This window comes from Phyllobates terribilis, unplaced genomic scaffold (assembly GCF_046119375.1).
Source record: "Phyllobates terribilis strain yellow unplaced genomic scaffold, ASM4611937v1 Scaffold_5__5_contigs__length_657084704, whole genome shotgun sequence".
NCBI lineage: Eukaryota > Metazoa > Chordata > Amphibia > Anura > Dendrobatidae > Phyllobates > Phyllobates terribilis.
The window spans coordinates 588,024,635-588,048,806 of NW_027362765.1; positions in this window are offsets into that span (position 1 = coordinate 588,024,635).

Here is a 24,172-nt window from a genome sequence, read left to right on the forward strand (position 1 = left end):
ACAGCTAGAAGCCCAATATTTTTTCAGAGCTAGATGCAGAAAAAAATTATATTCAATTTGCAACCTGATGGAGGTCAGTATAGATGGACTAATAGAACAAGTCCCACACACAGCTAGAAGGCCAAATATTTTTTCAGAGGTAGATGCAGAAAAAAATTAGATTCAGTTTGCAACCTTATGGAGGTCAGTATAGATGGACTAATAGAACAAGTCCCACACACAGCTAGAAGGCTAAATATTTTTTCAGAGGTAGATGCAGAAAAAAATTATATTCAGTTTGCAACCTTATGGAGGTCAGTATAGATGGACTAATACAACAAGTCCCACACACAGCTAGAAGCCCAATATTTTTTCAGAGGTAGATGCAGAAAAAAATATATTCAGTTTGCAACCTGATGGAGGTCTGTATAGATGGAGTAATAGAACAAGTCCCACACACAGCTAAAAGCCCAATATTTTTTCAGAGGTAGATGCAGAAAAAAATATATTCAGTTTGCAACCTGATGGAGGTCTGTATAGATGAATTAATAGAACAAGTCCCACGCACAGCTAGAAGCCCAATATTTTTTCAGTGGTAGATGAAGAAAAAAATATATGCAGTTTGCAACCTGATGGAGGTCAGTATAGATGGACTAGTACAACAAGTCCCACACACAGCTAGAAGCCCAATATTTTTTCAGAGCTAGATGCAGAAAAAAATTATATTCAATTTGCAACCTGATGGAGGCCAGTATAGATGGACTAATAGAACAAGTCCCACACACAGCTAGAAGGCCAAATATTTTTTCAGAGGTAGATGCAGAAAAAAATTATATTCATTTTGCAACCTTATGGAGGTCAGTATAGATGGACTAATAGAACAAGTCGAACACACAGCTAGAATGCCAAATATTTTTTCAGAGGTAGATGCAGAAAAAAATTATATTCAGTTTGCAACCTTATGGAGGTCAGTATAGATGGACTAATAGAACAAGTCCCACACACAGCTATAAGGCCAAATATTTTTTCAGAGGTAGATGCAGAAAAAAATTATATTCAGTTTGCAACCTTATGGAGGTCAGTATAGATGGACTAATAGAACAAGTCCCACACACAGCTAGAAGGCCAAATATTTTTTCAGAGGTAGATGCAGAAAAAAATATATTCAGTTTGCAACCTGATGGAGGTCTGTATAGATGGATTAATAGAACAAGTCCCACACACAGCTAGAAGCCCAATATTTTTTCAGAGGTAGATGAAGAAAAAAATATATGCAGTTTGCAACCTGATGGAGGTCAGTATAGATGGACTAGTACAACAAGTCCCACACACAGCTAGAAGCCCAATATTTTTTCAGAGCTAGATGCAGAAAAATATTATATTCAATTTGCATCCTGATGGAGGTCAGTATAGATGGACTAATAGAATGATGCTATGCCCAAAAGGTTTTACTTCACTAGGTGCAGTAAAAAAATTGGTATTCTATACACAGGTGGTATATCTTGCAACACAGATAGGCTACTCCACTGACTAACACACTCTGCAATAGACCAAAAAGGATTAGCTTTGCTAGATTCAGCCAAATGCTGTGAAAAAAACTTGCACAGCACTGGCGCAGACCTGCCTGGCAAAAACTGATAGGAACTGATGTAACCTAGTCCTGAAAAGGACTCCAATTACAATTAGTCTTTACTCCCACATTCTATCTATTTAAGAGCACAGACCTGCCTGATAAAAGTCGTAGGAAATGCTGTAACCTAGTCCTTAAAAGGACTGCAATCACAACTATTCCCTACTCCCAAGCTATCTGTAGATTTGTGCGAAAATTGGCTTGAAATTAACAAGGTATAGCGCACACAGCAACAGCGGTGCCGTCTAACACGCAGCTGCAGCAGTGAGAAAATGGTGGCGACGGGGAAAATGGCTTGGTCTTATAGGGCAAAGACATGTGACATACACTGCCAATGACACATGCCCTTGCTTGTGTGAAAAAAAGCACTTCGCTCCGTGTGTGCGCTGCTGATAGGCTGACAGATTGCACCTCCCCACTGCAAATGCGGGAAAGAGAAAAAAAAATGGAGATCTTCATTGTTCCTGCAGAGATCCATCCCCTGCCCCTCCCCCCACCCCGCTGTACACTCAAACTGCGTATTAACATTAATTTTCATCATTACTGAGAAAAAATCCAGTTATGATTTTGGTGCACGAACAGTTATCGAACATAACCTCGAACAGCCGAATTTTTCTCAAATTGTTCGTGTTCGCCGAACGGCTCGAACACCGCCCAAAACAGCTCGAATTTGAGATTGGCGAACAGTTCGAGTAGAACAACGCTCATCTCTAGTAGTGACACATAGCAATGAGAGGTGTCAATCCATGGGTAGGCTGATTATGGTATCCGTAAATTGCTTGCATAGTCAAATGAACTTATCTCATAAAAGATATCAGCATGAACAGCAAAAAGAAACTACCTCGACAAATTTCCCCTTTTTCAAAGGTTCCCCAGGAGTGATAGACTAGATAAATGAAAGGTAAAGAGACTGTATACTTAGCTGTTATCAAGTAAGTGTAAGTGTGCCGGGAGATGAGGGATCATAGGGCACATAAGGAGATGATGTCCAGTCTATCAGGTAGTCTAAGGTGACTAGGGCCTGTTAGGAGACATTAGGTCCAACCAACTTTGAGCAGGGGGCCACATACACAATTTAGGGTGACAGCCTCCATAGCAAGGCGGGATCTATCAGGGATATGATAGAGTATCCTGCTTAAATTACATTCATAGCCCCAATAGGTCCTCAAAATCTGGTAGTGGCTAATTTTGTACAAATGCAACTGTCTTTATTAGACTTTATAAATAGCAATAATAAAAGTTATTTTTTATATATGGCACTCCAAAGTATAATGAAAGTGGCAGAAAATATCCTCAAAAAGCAAATAGATGAGGTTGCAAATCAGGGAAAAGTAAATTTTACAGGGGAAACCTGCAGGTCCAGTAGATAGATAAAACAATATTTTCACTTTCACAAAAGACAATTACCTTTCACAGAACCCAACAAGATGGGGGCACTTTTAGACCAAATTTTAGCCAAAGGCTTTTCCTAACACGGAAACTGCAGCACAGAAAAAGTTCTGAGAGCAGCGCGCAATCATCAATGTAAGTGCTGGAGTGATCTCCACTCCTCAAAACCAAAGCACATATACCATACAAGAAATATAGAGGATCATTAACAAATGCATTCTCCAGAATAGCTTTCCAAAATGTATTAACACATGTCAGAAAAGGACAACACTCAATTAATAAACCTGTACACAACAAAGGTGCCATCTAATAGAATAGACCCACAATCCCCTACTTTCCCAATAATGCAACAGAGCTATAGTATAATAATGAAATACTAGGTCAGTATTCGGATAAGATACACTTAGACCAGTTTCACGCGTCACTTGTTTTTCGCATAAAGGAAAACGGTCAGTGTTTTTTCTTTCTGCGTGCTGGACCCATGTTTAGTCCATGTATCAATTTTAACAATGCATGTAGCATCTGTTTTTCTCATATAAAATAAAATCTTCACTTCTCCTACCCATTAACCACTTAAGGACCGTTGATTTTTTTGTTTTGAAGCTTTTGTTTTTCCTCGCCTTGTGGTTAAGAGAAATATTTTATTTTTATTTTTCTTTTGACATACTGTATATGTGAGTACTGTGGTGGATATTATAATGTGTGTGGTGCAAAGGGGGACAATATTCTGTATGTAAGGTGCTGTGGGGCCATTATATTATATTGAGGACTGGGAAACCATAAAATATATCATACATATAATACATATAATATAAACCATAATAAGCCATCATAATATTTATGGAAGGGTTGCTGTGAAAATCATGCTGTATGAGAGTTGTGGTTACAATACTGTATGGGGCATGCTCTTGTGGACATCCTATTTTATGTTGGGGACTTTGGTGGATATACTGTGTTGGGCAGCACATCGTACTGTATATTGGGGCTGTTGTGGATATCATACTGTTTGGATGGTTGTGGTGACCATCATACAGTATAAGGGACAATGTGAGGAGGGAGTAAAGTTTGAAAAGGGCAGCATTGTGGGCAATATGAGGGCATAGCGTGAAGAGGGGCACAGAATTGATATGGAGAGGGGACAGTGTGAAATGGGAGCACTATATGGTGAGAGGTTAGCGTGGCATAGCATGGCAGAGGGGGCAATGTAGAGTTATAGAAAGTGTAAGAGAAAACAGTGGTGAGGGGACAGCCATGGTATAGACCGTGGTTCAAAAGGGAGGCAGTGTAGCGGTTATAACTGTTAAAAAATCATAAACGGGTTCATTTTTAATTGTAATAGTGCAGCAACAATAAAAATGGTAATAATACATTTGCGAGGCCTAGTCCAAGTAAGATCGTATGTTAGGTTGAACTGGATGGACCTAGGTCTTTATTCAACCAACGTTACTATGTTAATATGCTAATGGTATACAAGGTTTTGGTTATACCTCATCAAGGCAGATAGTGAGACTGGTGTAGCTCATAAGGTTAGAAAGTGTGGAGGCCAAATACCATAGGGGGCTTATTTAGAAAATAGTATGGACTGATATTTTATGCAGAGAGCATTTTATTAACGCTCTTATTTTTAATGGTACTCTGTCAGGATGTGCTGCAGATGACGGGAGAAAAGTAACTCTACAGGGATGAGTGCTGGCTATGAAAAGTCATCATGGCATCTAGACCAAATGGAGATTAAAGGGATGAGAACAATGCCAATTAGAGAAAGTGGCACTTATAAAATGCCTGGATGTAAAGGATGTAAAGTAAATGTTAATTTATGATACTGTCTGCATGTAATTACTACTGTGGTTCTTGTATGGTCCATAGTCTGATGATTGCTGTTAACAACAACTCCCAGTATCTTCTTACCATTGTTAAGGATATACTGGAATTTGTAGGTTATTGCAATACAAATTAATATGGGGCTGAGTTGACATTATAGTTGATTGTTGTTTTAAGCTTGGTTCTTGTATTAAAGTACTGATGGCAGTTCTGATGATATATTCATGGTAATCATGTATTAATGATGGTTCTGGTGTCATATTCATCTAATTATGAATGTTGACATATTCATGTTCTGATGGTGGTTCTAGTGACCAGGTTATTCACTGATAATGGTTCTGGTTCTGTATTTATTTATTTGCTCATCAATTTTATCCAAGGATCTAGAGGTATACAATAGCCTTATAGAAATCTATTGGTGTCCCACTACAGATTCATTAATCATTGAGATTGTATGTAGCTGTAAAAGTTAATTCACACATGCCAAATTTGTTGTAAAAAGTTCTGCAGCTGAAATTAAGTTAAATTCATTTGAATTTGAACTTTTAGAAAACCATTTTCTTGCTGCAGAAGCTATTACATTTAGATGAATAAAATTGATTTTTAGTTGCAGAAATTTCTGCAACGTATCTGTCCTGTGTGACATCACCCTAAAGAGACATTCATAAAAAATTATTGCTAATACAATGTGAACTAGAGGAAAAGCAAGTAATTTATGTCATACAACATCTCCTTTGGCAACCATTGAAATAAACAACGTACGTTTACAGCTATAACATAAGGAAGAAAAGGGTCTTTTATGTAAAGTAAACATCAGTGCACTTTCTCTACTGTCAAAGTAAAATATGTTAAAACAATGTATATATTCAAAGTATTTAAAGCTCCCAAAGGTGAGCATTAAAATTAGTCCATTCAATTTTTTTTTTGTAATTTGACTAAATTCCTAGTATGCCTTCAACATTTTCATGAAGCATAATTATAAAACAAACATCATTTTAATTTCCAATTCTGTTCCGTTAATAAGAACATAAAATAGTTTCAAGTAGTCAAGGCAGTTTATTAATGTTCAGTTATCCAATTGTTTCTTTAATACATGTTTATTAAAAAAAAAAACTATTTTTGGTATATTAAACTATATACAGACATGGCCAAAAGTGTTGTCATCCTTGAAATTGTTCCAGAAAATGAAGTATTTCTCCCAGAAAATTATTGCAATTACACATTTTGTTATACACTTGTTTATTTCCTTTGTGTGCATTGGAACAGCAAAAAGAAAAAAGAAAAACCAGAAAAAAAGGCAAATTGGACATTATTTCACACAAAACCTCACAATTGGGCCAGACAAAATTGTTGGCACCCTCAACTTAATATTTGGTTGCACACCATTTGAAATAAATAACTTCAATCAATAGCTTCCTATAAACATCAACAAATTTCTTACAACTATCAATTGGAATTTTGGACCACTCTTCATTTGCAAACTGCTCCATGTCGCTAATATTTGAAGGGTTGCCTTCTCCCAACAGCAATTTTAAGAACTATCCACAGGTGTTCACCGTGATTTAGATCCAGACTCATTGCTGACCACTTCAGAACTCTCCAGCACTTTGTTTCCTTCTTTTTCCTCCTGAAGTATGTTTGGGGTCATTGTCGTTCTGGAAGACCCATGACTTAGGATTAGTGTTGAGCGAGCACTAAAATGCTCGGGTGCTCGAAGCTCGGGCCGAGCTCGCCGTGATACTCGGATGCTCGACCCGAGCAACGAGCCCAATGTTAGTCTATGGGAGACCCTAGCATTTTTGCGGCGGCACCCCCGGCAGTCTTTTAAAAGCCTAACAAGTGCCCAAAACGATAGTGACAGTGCTCAAATGACATGGGGACAGCATGGGGATCGCCCCAGGAAGCATTTCTGACCCCCAGGTCACTGTTGTCAACAACGTGGTCAAAGGTATTAAGCCACTTTTACAGGCTCATAATAAAACATTCAAAAACGAAAGTGAAACTTTTTTCCTGTGAAATATGTTAAGGAATTTCTTTTCCAGGGTAAAGACTTGTGTGTAAAGTAAAATAAATAACCAAAAACAAAAATACTCCTCCACACCTTGGGCTATGTTCACAAGTAGCATTTTTTATTGGTTTTTGCACTTTTGTATTGCTTTCAACTGTGACAAATGCATTCACCGGGAAATGTAATTTTAACATTTTACAACCTTATCTGGCCATGTGCTGTGTGACCCATGCATACAGAGGTGAAAAGACATGGGGACAGCATGGGGAAGACACCTGGTTGCATCTCTGACTCCCAGGTCACTGCCTAAAAGTGTGCCCATCAGAAGTGATCCTTGCCGCATCAGAAGATGCAGACTTGCAACTATCCCCGTGCAAGTCCTTGTCCCAGGGCAGTGTTCAATTGTACCTCCCCCATTCCTTGCAATGCAAGCGCAAATATGCAGCCAGCCAACCACCCACCCACCCCCAGGCTGCAATACCATACTGCTAGCTTGCACTTGAAATGGGGCCTTTTAGTTTTGAGGAGGCCAAAGCTGGCCACTGCCTCATGGCTGCTTCAGCAGCGAGGTATCCATACTCAGTCCCCAGTCACCCGGCGGCCGGTTGTCCACGCTCGGTCCCCATAAATGGTCCCCAGCCGCCCCTATTTCTCCTGTTACCGACCCACACACTTTTCTTAGACTGGCCTGCTTTAGGGCAGCATTGGACAAGCCAACCAGAGAACCCGACACCTCCGGTGGGCCTTGACTTCTCCATCTGGGGAGTTGAGAGTGCCAAGGTGAGGAGCATGATAATGATAGAAGTTAGCATCTGCTTTGTTTTCTTGGAATGCAAGTGTAAGTGTGCAACCTGCCACCCACCCACCCCCAGGCTGCAATAACATACTGCTAGCTTGCTTGCACTTGAAATTGGGCCTTTTAGGCATGTGGAGGCAGACGCCGGCCACCATGTCATGGCTGTGTCGGCAGCCCTTTTATTCATACTCAGTCCCCAGCCGCCCGGCGGCCGGGTGTCCACGCTCGGTCCCCAGCCGCCAGGTGGTGGCCGGGTGTCCATACTCGGTCCCCAGCTGCCCCGCGGCCGGGTGTCCACACACGGTCCCCAGCCACCTGGGGGGCGGCTGGGTGTCCATAAACGGTCCCCAGCCGCCCCGATTTCTCCGCGGAACATCCACACAGACTTTTCTTAGCCCGGCCTACTTTAGGGCAGCATTGGACGAGCCCACCAGAGAACCAGACTCCTCCTGTGGGCCCTGGCTTCTCCATCAGGGAAGTTGAGAGTGCCAAGGTTAGGAGCATGATGATGATGATAGAAGTTAGCATCTACTTTGTTTTGTTGGAATGCAAGAGTAAGTGTTCATCCTGCCACCCACCCACCCCCAGGCTGCAATACCATACTGCTAGCTTGCTTGCACTTGAAATTGGGCCTTTTAGGCATGTGAAGGCAGACGCCGGCCACCATGTTATGGCTGCGTCGGCGGCCCTTTAATCCATACTCAGTCCCCAGCCGCCCAGCCGCCGGGTGTCCACGCTCGGTCCCCAGCCGCATGGGGGCGGCCGGGTGTCAATAAATGGTCCCCAGCCGCCCCTATTTCTCCTGTTACCGACCCACACACTTTTGTTAGACTGGCATATCCTACCTCCTCCTAGGATTGCTGGATGTTTTCCTGCTACTATCCCAGTTCTATGACTCCTGTTTAAACAAAGCTTCAGGTGATAAATGATGGATGAGGTGGTGGCAAAGGAGAAAAAGCAGGAGGAACAGGGACCACTCACATCAATATTAGGCCCGTCAACCACACATGTCTTGTAGGATATGTTTCTGTAACAAAAGGAGCGGTTCTGCTACACAGTTATAGGGCATACAGTGAGTGCAATGCCTACCAACCATTTTGAGGCACTCCAATGCCTCTTGAAAGTGACATGGAGGTCAGAGGGCCTTAACTAAACCGTTTTTTCCATTTATAGCAACTGGGTCTCCTGGACACTGTTGGCCTATGCAGTGAATGGAATGCTTTCCAAAAATTATGAGGAACTGCAATGGCCCTTGAAACTGACGTGGATTACAGCATACTAAAAACCTTCTACCCATTATTGGGTAGTTGGTCTCCGTTAGTATTCGCATTTGCATTGAAAAGCAAAAGCTGAATAAAATTAGGAGGAAATGCAATGCCCGCTGGAAAAGTCGTGGAGGTTAGAGGTAATTAAAAACAACATTTCAATGCCCCTCGGAAGAGACATGGAGGTCACAGTAGCTTAACAAGACGGTTTTAATGCCCCTTGAAAAAGTGGTGGAGGTCACAATAGCTTAACAAGATGGTTTAAATGCCCCTCGGAAGAGACGTGGAGGTCGCAATAGCATAACAAGACGCTTTTAATGCCCCTTGGAACAGTGGTGGAGGTCGCAGTAGCTTAACAAGACGGTTTTAATGCCCCTTGGAAAAGTGGTAGAGGTTGCAGTAGTTTAACAAGATGGTTTTAATGCCCATCGGAAGAGATGTGGAGGTCGCAGTAGCTTAACAAGATGGTTTTAATGCCCCTTACAAGAGCCATACAGTACAGCATTTTACAAACATTATTCCCATTATTGGGAAGTGGGTATCCCATAGACTTTGCTTATGCCTTCCAAGCAAAAGGTGCCAAAAATTAGTACGGAGGAACTTGCAATACCCTTACAAGAGCCATGCAGAACAGCATATTACAAACATTATTCCCATTAATGGGAAGTGGGTCTCCCATAGTTTTGGCTTATGCGATCCAAGCAAAAGCTTCCAAAAATTAGGACTGAGCAATTTGCAATGCATTTTACAAGAGCCATGCAGTACAGCATATTACAAACATTATTCCCATTATTGGGAAGTGGGTCTCCCATAGTCTTTGCTTATGCCTTCCAAGCAATAGGTGCCAAAAATTAGGACGAAGCAACTTGCAATGCCTTTTACAAGAGCCATGCAGTACAGCATATTACAAACATTATTCCTATTATTGGGGAGTGGGTCTCCCAGAGTATTTGCTTATGCCTTCCAAGCAAAAGCTTCCAAAAATTAGGACAGAGCAACTTGCAATGCCTCTTACAAGAGCCATGTAGTACTGCATATTACAAACATTATTCCCATTACTGGGGAGTGCGTCTCCCATAGTATTTGCTTATGCCTTCCAAGCAAAAGCTGCCAAAAATTAGGACGGAGCAACTTGCAATGCCTTTTACAAGAGCCATGCAGTTCAGCATATTACAAACATTATTCCCATTATTGGGGAGTGGGTCTCCCATAGTATTTTCTTATGCCTTCCAAGCAAAAGCGGCCAAAAATTATGATTAAAAACAATGCCCGTTCGAAGAGTCGTGGAGGTCCCAGTAGCTTAACAAGACCATTTTAATGTGCCTCAGAAGAGACGTGGAGGTCAGAGTGGTATAACAAGATGCTTTTAATACCCCTTGAAAAAGTGGTGGAGGTCGCAGTAGTTTAACAAGACGGTTTCAATGCCTCTCAAAAGAGACATGGAGGTCGCAGTAGCTTAACAAGATGCTTTTAATGCACCTCAGAAGAGACGTGGAGGTCAGAGTGGTATAACAACACGCTATTTATGCCCCTCAGAAGAGACATGTAGGTCCCAGTGGCTTAACAAGACACTTTTAATGCCCCTTGGAAGAGACGTGGAGGTCAGAGTGGTATAACAACATGCTTTTAATGCCCCTTGGAAAAGTGGTGGAAGTCACAGTAGTTTAACAAGACTGTTTTAATGCCCCTCGGAAGAGACATGGAGGTCGCAGTAGCTTAAGAAGACCGTTTTAATGCCCCTCGGAAGAGACGTGGAGGTCAGAGTTGTTTAACAAGATGCTTTTAATGCCCCTTGGAAAAGTGGTGGAGGTCGCAGTAGTTTAACCAGACGGTTTTAATGCCTCTCAAAAGAGACATGGAGGTCGCAGTAGCTTAACAAGAAGCTTTTAATGCACCTCAGAAGAGACGTGGAGGTCAGAGTGGTATAACAACATGCTATTAATGCCCCTCAGAAGCGACGTGAAGGTCCCAGTAGCTTAACAAGACGCTTTTAATGCCCCTTGGAAAAGTGGTGGAGGTCGCAGTAGTTTAACAAGACGGTTTTAATGCGCCTCGGAAGAGACACGGAGGTTACAGTAGCTTAACAAGACGATTTTATTACCCCTCAGAAGAGATGTGGAGGTCCCAGTAGCTTAACAAGACGCTTTTAATGCCCCTCAGAAGTGACGTGGAGGTCCCAGTAGCTTAACAAGATGCTTTTAATGCCCCTCAGAAGAGACGTGGAGGTCAGAGTTATATAACAACATGCTTTTAATGCCCCTCAGAAGAGACGTGGAGGTCAGAGTGGTATAACAAGATGCTTTTAATGCCCCTTGGAAAAGTGGTGAAGGACGCAGTAGTTTAACAAGACGGTTTTAATGCCCCTCGGAAGAGACATGGAGGTCGCAGTAGCTCAACAAGACAGTTTTAATGCCCCTCAGAAGAGATGTGGAGGTCCCAGTAGCTTAACAAGACGCTTTTAATGCCCTTCAGAAGAGACGTGGAGGTCCCAGTAGCTTAACAAGATGCTTTTAATGCCCCTCAGAAGAGACGTGGAGGTCAGAGTAATATAACAAGACGCTTTTAATGCCCTTGGAAAAGTGGTGGATGTCGCAGTAGTTTAACTAGACGGTTTTAATGCCCTCGGAAGAGACATGGATGTCGCAGTAGCTTAACAAGAAGGTTTTAATGCCCCTAAGAAGAGACGTGGAGGTCAGAGTGGTATAAAAACAAGCTTTTAATGCCCCTCAGAAGAGACGTGGAGGTCAGAGTGGTATTACAAGACGGTTTTAATGCCCCTCAGAAGAGACGTGGAGGTCCCAGTAGCTTAACAAGATGCTTTTAATACCCCTCAGAAGAGATGTGGAGGTCAGAGTGGTATAACAACACGCTTTTAATGCACCTCAGTAAAGACGTGGAGGTCAGAGTGGTATAACAACACGGTTTTAATGCCCCTTGGAAGAGACGTTGAGGTCAAAGTGGTATAACAACACGCTTTTAATGCCCCTCAGAAGAGACGTGGAGGTCCCAGTAGCTTAACAAGACGCTTTTAATGCCCCTCAGAAGAGACGTGGAGGTCCCAGTAGCTTAACAAGACGCTTTTAATGCCCCTTACAAGAGCCATACAGTACAGCATCTTAAAAATATTATTCCCATTATTGGGGAGTCGGTGTCCCACAGTCTTTGCTTATGCCTTCCATGCAAAAGCTGACAAAAATCAGGATGTAGGAATTTTCAATAATGGCAAAAAGGACCACGGTCACCCTGGTGGTATAGTGGTGGTGGAGGCTGAGGATAAGGAGAAGAACATAAAACAGCCGAAATAAGGAAGCGTATACCCATGTGTAGGTGTGAAGTGGTGCATATGAATACACCTCCCGAAATAACACAGTGGATTTGACTTTATGTTACTCTTCTGTCATTTGGTGGTGATGAGAAGTCTGGCCCAATCCAGCCCTTGTTCATTTTGATAAGGGTCAGCTTGTCAGCATTGACAGTTGACAGTCGATTGCGGTTATCAGTTATAATTCCTCCAGTGGCACTAAAAACACGCTCCGATAAAACGCTAGAGGCAGGGCAGGCCAGGACCTCCAAGGCGTACAGAGTGAGTTCATTCCAAGTGTCCAGTAGAGATGAGCGGTGTTCGACTCGAACTGTTCGCCAATCTCAAATTCGAGCTGTTTTGGGCGGTGTTTGAGTCGTTCGACGAACGCGAACGATTTACAAAACATTCGGCTGTTCGAGGTTATGTTCGATAGCTGTTCGTGCACCAAAAGTGTGTCCTGCATGTCTGGCGCTATTTAGAGCACCAATCATGCAGGGATTGCCTGCCACTCACTGTAATGCCACAGCCATGGTGGTTGTGGCATTACAGTGGTTCCCCAAATCGATGGGAACAGTGCTCACAGTGAGACATGAAAAGCCGGCAATTCAGCAGCGGCATACACTGGTACCCGACAATTTAGAACAGAAAGAACAGAGCATCACACATAGATTAGATAGATAGAAACATGTCAGTCACATATATAATAAGTACAGTGATAGTGTCGGTTACTGTACTTGTCATTTAGTGTTAAAGGATTTATTAAAAAAAATATTAGTGTTTTCATGCACCGTCTCTTTAAAAAAGCCAGCTGGCCATTCAGCATCGGTACCCGTCAATTTATAACAGAAAGAATAGAGCATCACACATAGATTAGATAGATAGAAACATGTCAGTCACATATATAAGAAGTACAGTGATAGTGTTGATCACTGTACTTGTCATCTAGTGTTAAAACAAAGGATTTATAAAAAAAAATTGGCGTGGGGTTCCCCGTAATTTTAGTCTCTAGCTGAGGTTAAGAAAATGGCTGGGGCAGATGTTTGAAGCCTGGTAAGGGGGTAATACCCACAGAGCTTCCCAGGCTACTAATATCAGCCCCCAGCTGAATACCTAGCCTTTACTAGCTATTAAGATGGGTGACCCTCAAAAAAATGCTGTGGGGTCCCCCCTCTTTTAATAGCTAGCAAAGGCTAGGCAGACAGCTGGGGGCTGATATTAATAGCCCAGGAAGGGTGCCATGAATATTGGCCTCCTCCCAGGCTAGAAACACCAGCCGTCAGCCGCCCCAGAAATGGCGCATCCATAGGATGCGCCAATTCTGGCACTTAGCCTCGCTCTTCCCACTGCCCTGTAGCGGTGGCAGTGGGGTAATAGGGCTTGGGTTGATGTCAGCTTATAATGCCAGCTGCCATCAAGCCCAGGTTAGTAATGGAGAGGCGTCTATAAGACACCCCCGTTACTAACCCCATAGTCAAAGTTAAAAAAAAACACAAACACCCAGAATAAAGTCCTTTAATTGAAATAAAGACACAATTCTTTATTGTTCTAAATTAAACCATACTTACCATCACGCCTATTCCAGCTGAAGCCAATGTCTTCTGCAATGAAAGTAAAATAATAAAGCAACATCATCCTTACCTTTCCATGGTTCCCACGACAGCTTCAGCTCTGCTACATTCACATGACAGGCTGGATCGCAGCCAAAAGCTGCCATCCTGCTTGCCATGCCGCAGACACTGAGAATCGCAGGTATGCTTGTGCTCCTCAGTGTCTCGCTGTGACGGCATAAAGATGAGCCGAGGTCATGTGCAATGAACTCAGCTCACCTCATGCACATCACTGACAGCGTCGGAAAATTCTCCTGTGCTTGCAGTCAGCGTGAGAGAATTCTCCTGCTGAAGCGCTGAGCGCAGAAGAATTTTCCCACGCTGTCTGTGACGTGCATGAGGTGAGCTCATGTCCAATGAACTCAGCTCACCTCATACACGTCACTGACAGCGTGGGAGAATTCTCCTGCGCTCAGCGCTTGAGCAGGAGAATTCTCCCACTCTAGGATGGCATTGAGATGACAAGCTGGATCACAGGTGAGCGCTGCCATCCAGCTTGTCATCCTTCAGAGACAATGCAGAGTGCAAGCATGCCTGCACTCTGCAGTGTCTATGAAGGATGACATGCTGGATGGCAGTGCTCAGCTGCCATCCAGCCTGTCATCTCAATGCCATCCCAGCGTGGGAGAATTCTCCTGCTGAAGCGCTGAGCGCAGGAGAATTTTCCCACGCTGTCAGTGACGAGCATGAGGTGAGCTCATGTCCAATGAACTCAGCTCACCTCATGCACGTCTCTGACAGCGTGGGAGAATTGCCTGCACTCTGCAGTGTCTATGAAGGATGGTATGCTGGATGGCAGCGCTCAGCTGCCATCCAGCCTGTCATCTCAATGCCATCCCAGCCTGGGAGAATTCTTCTGCTCAAGCGCTGAGCGCAGGAGAATTTTCCCACGCTGTCAGTGACGTGCATGAGGTGAGCCGAGTTCATTGGACATGACCTCGGCTCATCTGGATGCCGTCACATCGAGACACTGAGGAGTGCAAGCATGCCTGCACTTCTCAGTGTCTGTGGCGTGGCAAGCTGGATGGCAGCTTTCAGCTGCGATCCAGCATGTCATGTCAATGTAGCAGAGCTGAAGCTGTCGTGGGAACCATGGAAAGGTAAGGATGAGGTTGCTTTATTATTTTACTTTTATTGCAGGAGATCGTTGGCTTCAGCTGGAATGGGCGTGATGGTAAGTATGGTTTAATTTAGAACATTAAAGAATTGTGTGTTTATTTCAATTAAAGGACGTGATTCTGGGTGTTGTGTTTTTTTAAATACTAAACTAGAAATTCATGGCGGTCATGTCTAATATTGGCGGTGTTCGACGAACCGAACCGAACCCGAACACTACAGGGGTGGCTTAACACTAGTGTCCAGCTTGGATACCCAATAATTAAAAGAGGGGAATCACGGAAGACGCTGGTACGGTCGGCAAGTTACTCCCTCACAATCTTATGAAACGTTCCACTCCTTGTGAGAGTACCCCGCGCCTCAGGGTCTGTCCCAAAGGAGGGTCTAAGAAAACTGTCCCAGAACATTGACAGTATTCCCCTGCCTCTGCTGGATTGGAGATGCCTCTCTCTCGCTTGTACGCTTTGGTTGGTCAACGAACTGTGACCTCTGCTGCTAGCGTGTTCAGATGGGAATTTTTTTAACAGTTCTGCAGCAAAGGCCTTATGGTACTGGCCCATTTTTGTAGACCTCTCCACCTCAGGAATAAGAGAGTGAAATTTCTCCTTGTAGCGGGGGTCTACAAGTGTCACCAACCAGTAATGACTGTCACCCAACTTTTTGACAATGCGAGGGTCACGGTTAAGGCAGCGTAACATAAAGTCAGCCATGCGTGCCAGACTGGTAATGGGCAAGATTTCCGTGTCCTCACCAAGATGACGACTGACCATGCTCTCCTCCTCCCCCTCCTCTCCCTGTCCTAAGGCCACCCACGCTGTACCGACGGTATGACAGTTGTACATGTACTACCATCTACAGCGCATGATACAAGCTCCTGATCTTCTTCCTCCTCCTCCTCCTCTTCCTCATTGTCCCCCAATGCACGTTGGGATGAGATGAGGCTGGGCTGTGTGTAATTGCCCGCTACGGCTTCTTCATCCATCTCATCATACTCTGGCTGCAATGCCTCCTCTTTAATTCACTGCAGAGAGGGTTGCAAAAGACAGACAAGTGGGATGCTGACACTAATGATGGCGTCATTGCCACTCACCATCTTGGTGGCCTCCTCAAAGTTTGTCAGGATGGTACATATGTCAGACATCCAGGTCGACTCCTGAGGTCTTATGTGTGGAGTCTGCCCTGAATATCGATGGCCTTGTTGCAGCTGGTATTCTACAACTGCTCTCTTCTGCTCACAAATCCTTTGCAACATGTGGAGGGTAGAGTTCCAACGTGTGGGGACATCACACACCAGTCGGTGTGACAGAAGCTGCAAACGCTGCTGCAACACAGCAAGGGTGGCGGAAGCTGTAGCCGAATTCCGAAAATGAGCTGACAGGTGGCGTAATTTCCCGAGCAGATCTGGCAACTCGGGGTAAGATTTAAGAAACCGCTGAACCACGAGGTTAAGCACATGAGCCAGGCATGGTACGTGTGTGATCTCGCCTCGCCTCAGAGCTGCCACCAGGTTACGGCTATTGTCACACACGACCATGCCTTGATGTAGGTTCAGCGGTCTCAGCCATTGATCTGCCTGCTCTTTCACAGCTGTCCACAACTCACAAGCAGTGTGAGATTTCTCACCTAAGCTTATGAGTTTCAGCACAGCCTGTTGCCGCTTGGCGGATGCAGTACTGCAGTGCTTCCAGCTTGTAACTGATGTGGTGATATCTGAGATTGAGCCTGAACATGAGGAGGAGGAGGAGGATGATGCGCAGGAGCTGTACACTGTGGGGGCAACTCTGACTGACATAGGGCCCGCAATCCTCGGTGTGGGGAGGATATGTTCCGTCCCAAGGTCCAACTGGGTTCCAGCTTCCACTATGTTTACCCAGTGTGCCATCAGGGAGATGTACCGTCCCTGGCCACAAGCACTTGTCCACGTGTTCATTGTCAGGTGGACTCTCCCAGTAACTGCGTTGTTGAGGGCACGGCAGATTTTTTGGGACACGTGCTTGTGTAGTGCGGGGATGGCACACCGGTCAAAATAGGGTCGGCTGGGGACCGAGTACCGAGGGACGGCCACCGCCATAAGGTTGCGGAAGGATTCCGTCTCCACCAGCCTAAAAGGCAGCATTTCCAACGCAAGTAGTCGTGAAATGTGCGAATTTAGGACTGTGGCCTGTGGGGCGTTGGCTGCGAATTTCCGCTTTTGTTCAAAGGTCTGGGATATGGAAAATTGAACGCTGCGGTGGGACGTGGACGTGGACGTGGGCGTTGACGCTGTTTCTTGAGAAGCTGCCATAACAAGTCAAGACTGAGACTAGGGGGCATCTTTACATGCAGCATGGACAGGGAATGCCTTGCACACACGGGGTTCTATTGCACGCACAACAGGGGAAGAAGCAGTGGTGACACCCGCTGACACTGATCGTGGACCATGGGGTTTGCCCCACAAAGTCAGGTGCTTTGCTGCCATGTGCCTGATCATGCTGGTGGTGGTCAGGCTGGTAGTTTTGTCACCCCTGCTGATGCTGGCATGGCAGGTGGTACAAATGGCCTTTTTGGGGTTATCAGCAGAGTCTTTAAAAAAATTCTAGACTCTGGAAGACCTACCGGTTGTACTGGCAACGTCCCTCGTTTTGGTGTTACGGGGAACGGTTGCCCGCCTTCTGTCTGCGGCCACCACACTGCTTCTTCCTGCCTGTTGGGGTACTCTGCCTCCATCCCCCTGTGTGCTGCTGGCCTCACTCTGTATGTCCTCCTGCCACGTTGGGTCAGTTACTAGATCATCTACCACCTCCTCCTCTTCCTCTTGCGCACCACGATCCTCCTCCTCACTTCCTGGCAATTGTGTCTCGTCATCGTCCACCTCTTGTGACAAATTGCCAGCGTCGACTTCCTGTGGCCGTGGCTGTTCAAATATTTGGGCATCGCTACATGGGATCTCCTCTTCCACCACTTCAAGCAGAGCAGGCGAGGGGCACAAATATGGAAATGGACCAGTGAACAGCTCTTCAGAGTGTCCAAGTGTGGGATCAGTTGCTGTCTGACGACACTCGGCATGGTTGGAGGAACGAGCATCACGGTGAGGAGGAGTATGCGGTCGGGACTCACGGCTGCTAAGAGTCGACCGTGTGGAAGACAGGCCGGAGGTGGTGGTGCCCAGGTAACTGGATGTATTATCTGCTATCCAATAAATAACCTGTTCACACTGATCAGTTCGCAATACTGGTGTTGTTCTGTGGATCCCTAGTAATTCGGTCAAGAAGTGGGAGCGAGAAGCTGAGGCTGTTGCTTGTGGCACATATTCACCTTGGCCACGGCCCCGTCCTCTGCACGCACCATCACCAGAACGTCCACTTCCACGTCCCTTGCCACGCACCTTGCCCATTGTAAAGGAAGTAAAATAGCTTACACTCGCACTATCAATGGATAAAGGGTAATAAAAAGTAGATTAGAACCGTGGAAGAGGAAAACCACAGTTCTATTTCTCTGGCCTACACCCGACTCTTTTAAACAATCTGAACAATCAGGGAGAAAATATTACTGTTTTTCTTTATGCAAAAAATGCCAAAAGCAGGATAATAGAGATTTTTTACCGTGGAACAGCAAAACCACAGTTATAATTTACTGGTGTATACCAGACTTTTTAAAATATATATATTTGTGGCTGAACAGTGAGCGACACACTCAAACTGCTTTTTTTTTATACAAATTGCCCAAAAGTGGATAATACAGAGGTTTGAACCGTGGAACTGCAAAACCACACTTGTATTTCTCGGGCCTACACCAGACTATTTTCAACAGATATATTTGTGTCTGAACAATTAGGAGACACTATTATTTATTTTTTATGGCCAAAAATTGCGAAAAGCAGGATAATACAGAGATTTGACCCGTGAAACTGCAAAACCACACTTGTATTTCTCGGGCATACACCAGACTATTTTCAACAGATATATTTGTGTCTGAACAATCAGGAGACACTATTATTTATTTTTTACAGCAAAAAATGCCAAAACCACAGTTATAATTTACTGGTGTATACCAGATTTTTTAAATATATATATATTTGCGGCTGAACAGTGAGCGACACACTCAAACTGGTTTTTTTTAGATACTAAAGGCCCAAAACTGGATAATACAGAGATTTCACCCATGGAACTGCAAAACGACACTTCTGTTTCTGTGGCCTATAGCAGACTCTTTTCAACAGATATATTTGTATCTGAAAAATCAGAGACGCACTTTTTTTTTTTTGGGGGGGGACACTAATAGTTTAATAAGACGGGTATTTGTACAGTGTGAAGGAGGGAAAAAAAGAGGATTTAGATGAAAAAAAAGGATTTTTCCTGACCCCCGAGACCTGGAGCTAAGTCCAGCAATTTCAGAAACAGGAGCACACAGGACTGTAATGCAGCATTTGCTGGTATAACCACTGCGTCTCCTATACAGCCTGCCTGCCTGCCTGATATCTGGGATGGATATTAGTCCTGAGAAGGACTGTTTGTTTGTTCTGGCAGCCTTTACAGACCCTACACTAACTATTTTGCAGGATAAATCTCTCCCTAGCTCAGCAGCGCTGTCCCTACACTGTCTAATCCGGAGAGACTGTGTCCAAGATGGCGACGCCTGGTTTTAAATACACGAGGTGACGCTGTGCGGCCAGCCAATCACTGTAATGCCCACAAACAACATGGCTGCGGCATTACAGTGACTGGCTAGCAATCCCTGCATGTTCATTGGCTCTGTAAAGAGTGCCAAACATGCAGGGCAGAGACCCGAGCTCCCGCCCGAGTAACCCGGAAATGCTCAGTGCTCCCCGAACATCCCGAGTAGCGTGATGCTCGGTCGAGTACCGAGCAGTGTCGAGCATGCTCGCTCAACACTACTTAGGATGCAAACCCAGCTTTCTGACACTGGGCACTACAATGCAACCCAAAATCCTTAGGTAATCTTCTGATTTCTTGATGCCTTAAACACAGTCAAGGCACCAAGTCCCAGAGGCAGCAAAACAGCCTCAAAACCTCTTTTAACATCCACCATGTTTGACTGTAGGTGTAAGGGTGTTCAAACAGTACAGTTCCCCTGCTGTTCAAACAGTAGATGTGATATAGGAGTAATAACCAGACTTTAATAATGTTTTTATGTATAGTATGTGACTAATATAATGTGTACTGTTTTGGTTGAAGATAACTTATGTTGAAATAATGAAAATGCATTTTAGCATGCTGTAATAAAATAACAAAGGGAAAGGATAGGAAATTAGAATTGAGATAAGGTTAGTTAGGAACAGGGAGTGCAGTAGGGATCACTGTAGTGTGAGAAATTGGTAAAGTTAAAGCTACAAGGTTAAGGTAATTTCCCAGATGGGAGGGGGAGTGAAGTGATAAATAGGAGGAGTATTTCCTGGTTCTAGTCAGACAGAGTAATTGAATGATTGTTGCACTGTTTAAGAGTGTGCTGGAGAGAAAGAGACTTGAGAAAAGGCAGATTAGGCCAGAGAGCCTGGAAAATTACAGGAAGCACATTAACTGAAAGGAGAGTTAGCATGTGGACTGCTGCCACTTTGTTTAGTGGTAACTCCCAGGATATCCAGGGCCTATAGCCCGAATCAGGCATGGAAAAGCCTCTTTCATCTCCCAAGGGGAGCTGAATGGGATGCTGAAGCAAGAAGATGGGTCAGGAAGCATAGGAAGAGTAACTCAGGGCCCAGGGCACCAGAAGACAAATGCAGAGCTCACGATGTGCAATTGAACATGTGCTGTACTGAAACTGCCTTGGAAACTGTGAACTTGTTGAGTAAAGTTGGATTGTTGCAAATGAATACAGAGTCTGTCATTGATTGTGTGGTGACGTCCATATCCGGGACCATGGAACCAGCAGAAGCCACAAAAGTGAGTGTGTTGCACTACATCCAGACCACACAACAGGCAGGACATTATTTACTCTTTGTTGGAAGCCAGGGTGTGGGAATACAGCAACCCCTTGCCACAACTAGCACCCTGTGCCCCTCACATAGACAGAGCTGCCATCAAGGCAGCAATGCCATTACTGGTGCATGGGGCTCGGTGAGAAGAAGCAAAGAGGGGGGGCGGGCTGGACTGGGTGAGATACTCTGCACTGCTTGTGCTAAGGCATCACAGCCAAGCCGCTGTGTAAACGGCCTGGCAGACTGCGTGGCATGCTGGGGCTAATTAATTACTTTTACTTTATTAAGCCTCTGGGCCCTAATCAGTCACAGTCATGGCTACTTTCATTGTATGGCCACAGCATAGGGGGGGGGATCAGTGATGTCAAACATTGCCAGCGCACCCTCTTTTCATAAGCTGCCAGCTAGCCTCAGGCCCTTGTGGCAAATTATATGTAGGATTTGAGGGGCTAAAAGTGTTGAGGTGCCCGCCTGCCCATTTGCCCATCCACTAGCCCATCCGACCTCCTATTCCCATTATCATAAAATGATAAAAAAAAAAACAGAAACTGATTTTCTAATAGACTGACATGTCCAGAAGAGATCTATCTGTCACCTCATTATCATAACAAGCAGGATTACATTGAGAGATAACAGAATCCACCATTCACAGTAGGTAGTGCCACAGCTAAACTGTTCCTCCCCCTTCCTGCACAATGACATCTACATGTCACTAAACATGACAACATGAAAACTCTCTCAAGAAAATAAATATAGTCCCCTATAATGTCTGGTGATTTATATACATGCATATGTCAAATGTCCATATCTCCAAACAGGCAAGAGAGCAGCTTCCATAAATGTTCAGCAAACATAATGCAAAAATCTGCAATCAGAAATACAGATTATAAAAAAATATCACAATCTGGTTTAAATTAAAATGTATGTGACTTATTCCCTTAAAGAAAAAAAATATATATATATACCTAAAAAGAGTGCTGGATATGTTAAGAAATTTTTAATAGGTTAGAGTAGAGTAGGACCCTGCCAAAAGTTCTGGTAGAGCTGAAACGTTTTGTTGCTGATGTGAATAAATGACTGATTCGCTACATGTGAGTGCCGGGACCTTTTCCTTCTCTGGTATGTTACCTTTTCACGTGCACTGCTGTAAGGATACAAACTGCTACGGAGTGCTGACTATTTTTCTATTTTATACCTGATAAAAGAGTCTACCTTGTCATGGTGGCAGGCTTGAAAAATCTTTTGGTCAAAACAAACGGTTATGGCTAAGTACAGTCATGGCCGAAAGTGACACCCTTGAAATTGTTGCTGAAAATGAACGATTTCTCCCAGAAAACTATTACAATCACAATTTTGTTGTTATACATGTTTATTTCCTTTGTGCGTATTGGAACAACACAAAAAAACAGAGGAAAAAAGGCAAATTGTATATAATTTCACACAAAACCCCTAAAATAGGCTAGACAAAACTGTTGACACCCTCAACTTAATTTTTTGCTGCACACTCTTGTAAAAAATAACTGCAATCAAACACTTCATATAACCATCAACAAGCTTCTTACACCTCTCAACTGGAATTTTGGAACACTCTTCTTTTGCAAATTTCCCCAGGTCACTCTTATTTGAAGGGTGTCTTGTCCCAAAAGCAATTTTAAGATCTCTCCACAAGTGTTCAACAGGATTTATACTACCTGACAGAAGTTATGTCGCTTATCCATTTTATGTAAATAAAAGCTTATAACTAGTGTTGAGCGATACCTTCCGATATCGGGAAATATCGGATAGGATTGGATCGGACCGATACCCCAAAAATATCGGATATCGCCGATTCTGATACCGGAAACCAATGCAAGTCAATGGGACACTAATATCGGAATGAAAATAAACCCTTTCTTTCCTTGTAGGTTAATTCTACATGAAGGAAAACAACTAAGAATAATGTAGAATGTATTACATGAAAAGCCGGCAATTCAGCAGCGGCATACACCGGTACCAGACAATTTAGAACACAAAGAATAGAGCATCACACATAGATTAAATAGATAGAAACATGTCAGTTACATATATAAGAAGTACAGTGACAGTGATGCTTACTGTACTTGTCATTTAGTGTTAAAGGATTTATTAAAAAAAATAATAGAGTTTTCATGCACCGTCTCTTTAAAAAAGCCGGCCGGCAATTCAGCATCGGTACCCGACAATTTATAACAGAAAGAATAGAGCATCACACATAGATTAGATACATAGAAACATGTCAGTTACATATATAAGAAGTACAGTGATAGTGTTGACTACTGTACTTTTCATTTAGTGTTAAAATAAAGGATTAATTAAAAAAAAAATTGGCGTGGGGTTCCCCGTAATTTTAGTCTCTATCGGAGGTTAAGCAGACTGCTGGGGCAAATGTTTGAAGCCTTGGGTGGGGTAAAAACACGCAGCTTCCCAGGCTACTAATATCAGCCCCCAGCTGAATACCTAGCCTTTACTAGCTATTAAAATGGGGGACCCCAAAAAAAATGACGTGGGGTCCCCCCTCTTTTAATAGGTAGCAAAGGCTAGGCAGAAAGCTGGGGTCTGATATTAATAGCCCAGGAAGGGTGCCATGAATATTGGCCCCCTCCCAGGCTAGAAACACCAGCCGTCAGCCGCCCCAGAAATGGCGCATCAATAGGATGCGCCAATTCTGGCACTTAGCCTCGCTCTTCCCACTGCCCTGTAGCGGTGGCAGTGGGGTAATAGGGCTGGGGTTGATGTCAGCTTATAATGCCAGCTGACATCAAGCCCAGGTTAGTAATGGTGAGGCGTCTATAAGACACCCCAATTTCTAACCCCATAGTCAAAGTTAAAAAAAACACAAACACCCAGAATAAAGTCCTTTAATTAAAATAAACACACAATTCTTTATTGTTCATCATCCTTACCTTTCAATGGTTCCCAGGATGGCTCCAGCTCTGCTACATCGAGATGACAGGATGGATCGCAGCCGAAAGCTGCTATCCAGCTTGCCATGCTGCAGACACTGAGAAGCGCAGGCATGCTTGCACTCCTCAGTGTCTTGCTGTGACGGCATAAAGATGAGCCGAGGTCATGTCCAATAAACTCGGCTCACCTCATGCACGTTACTGATAACGTGGGAAATTTCTCCTGCGCTTCTCAGTGTCTGCGGCATGGCAAGCAGGATGGCAGCTTTCGGCTGCGATCCAGCCTGTCATGTGAATGTAGCAGAGCTGGAGCCATCCTGGGAACCATGGAAAGGTAAGGATGAGATTGGTTTATTATTTTACTTTTATTGCAGGAGATCATTGGCTTCAGCTGGAATGGGCGTAACGGTAAGTATGGTTTA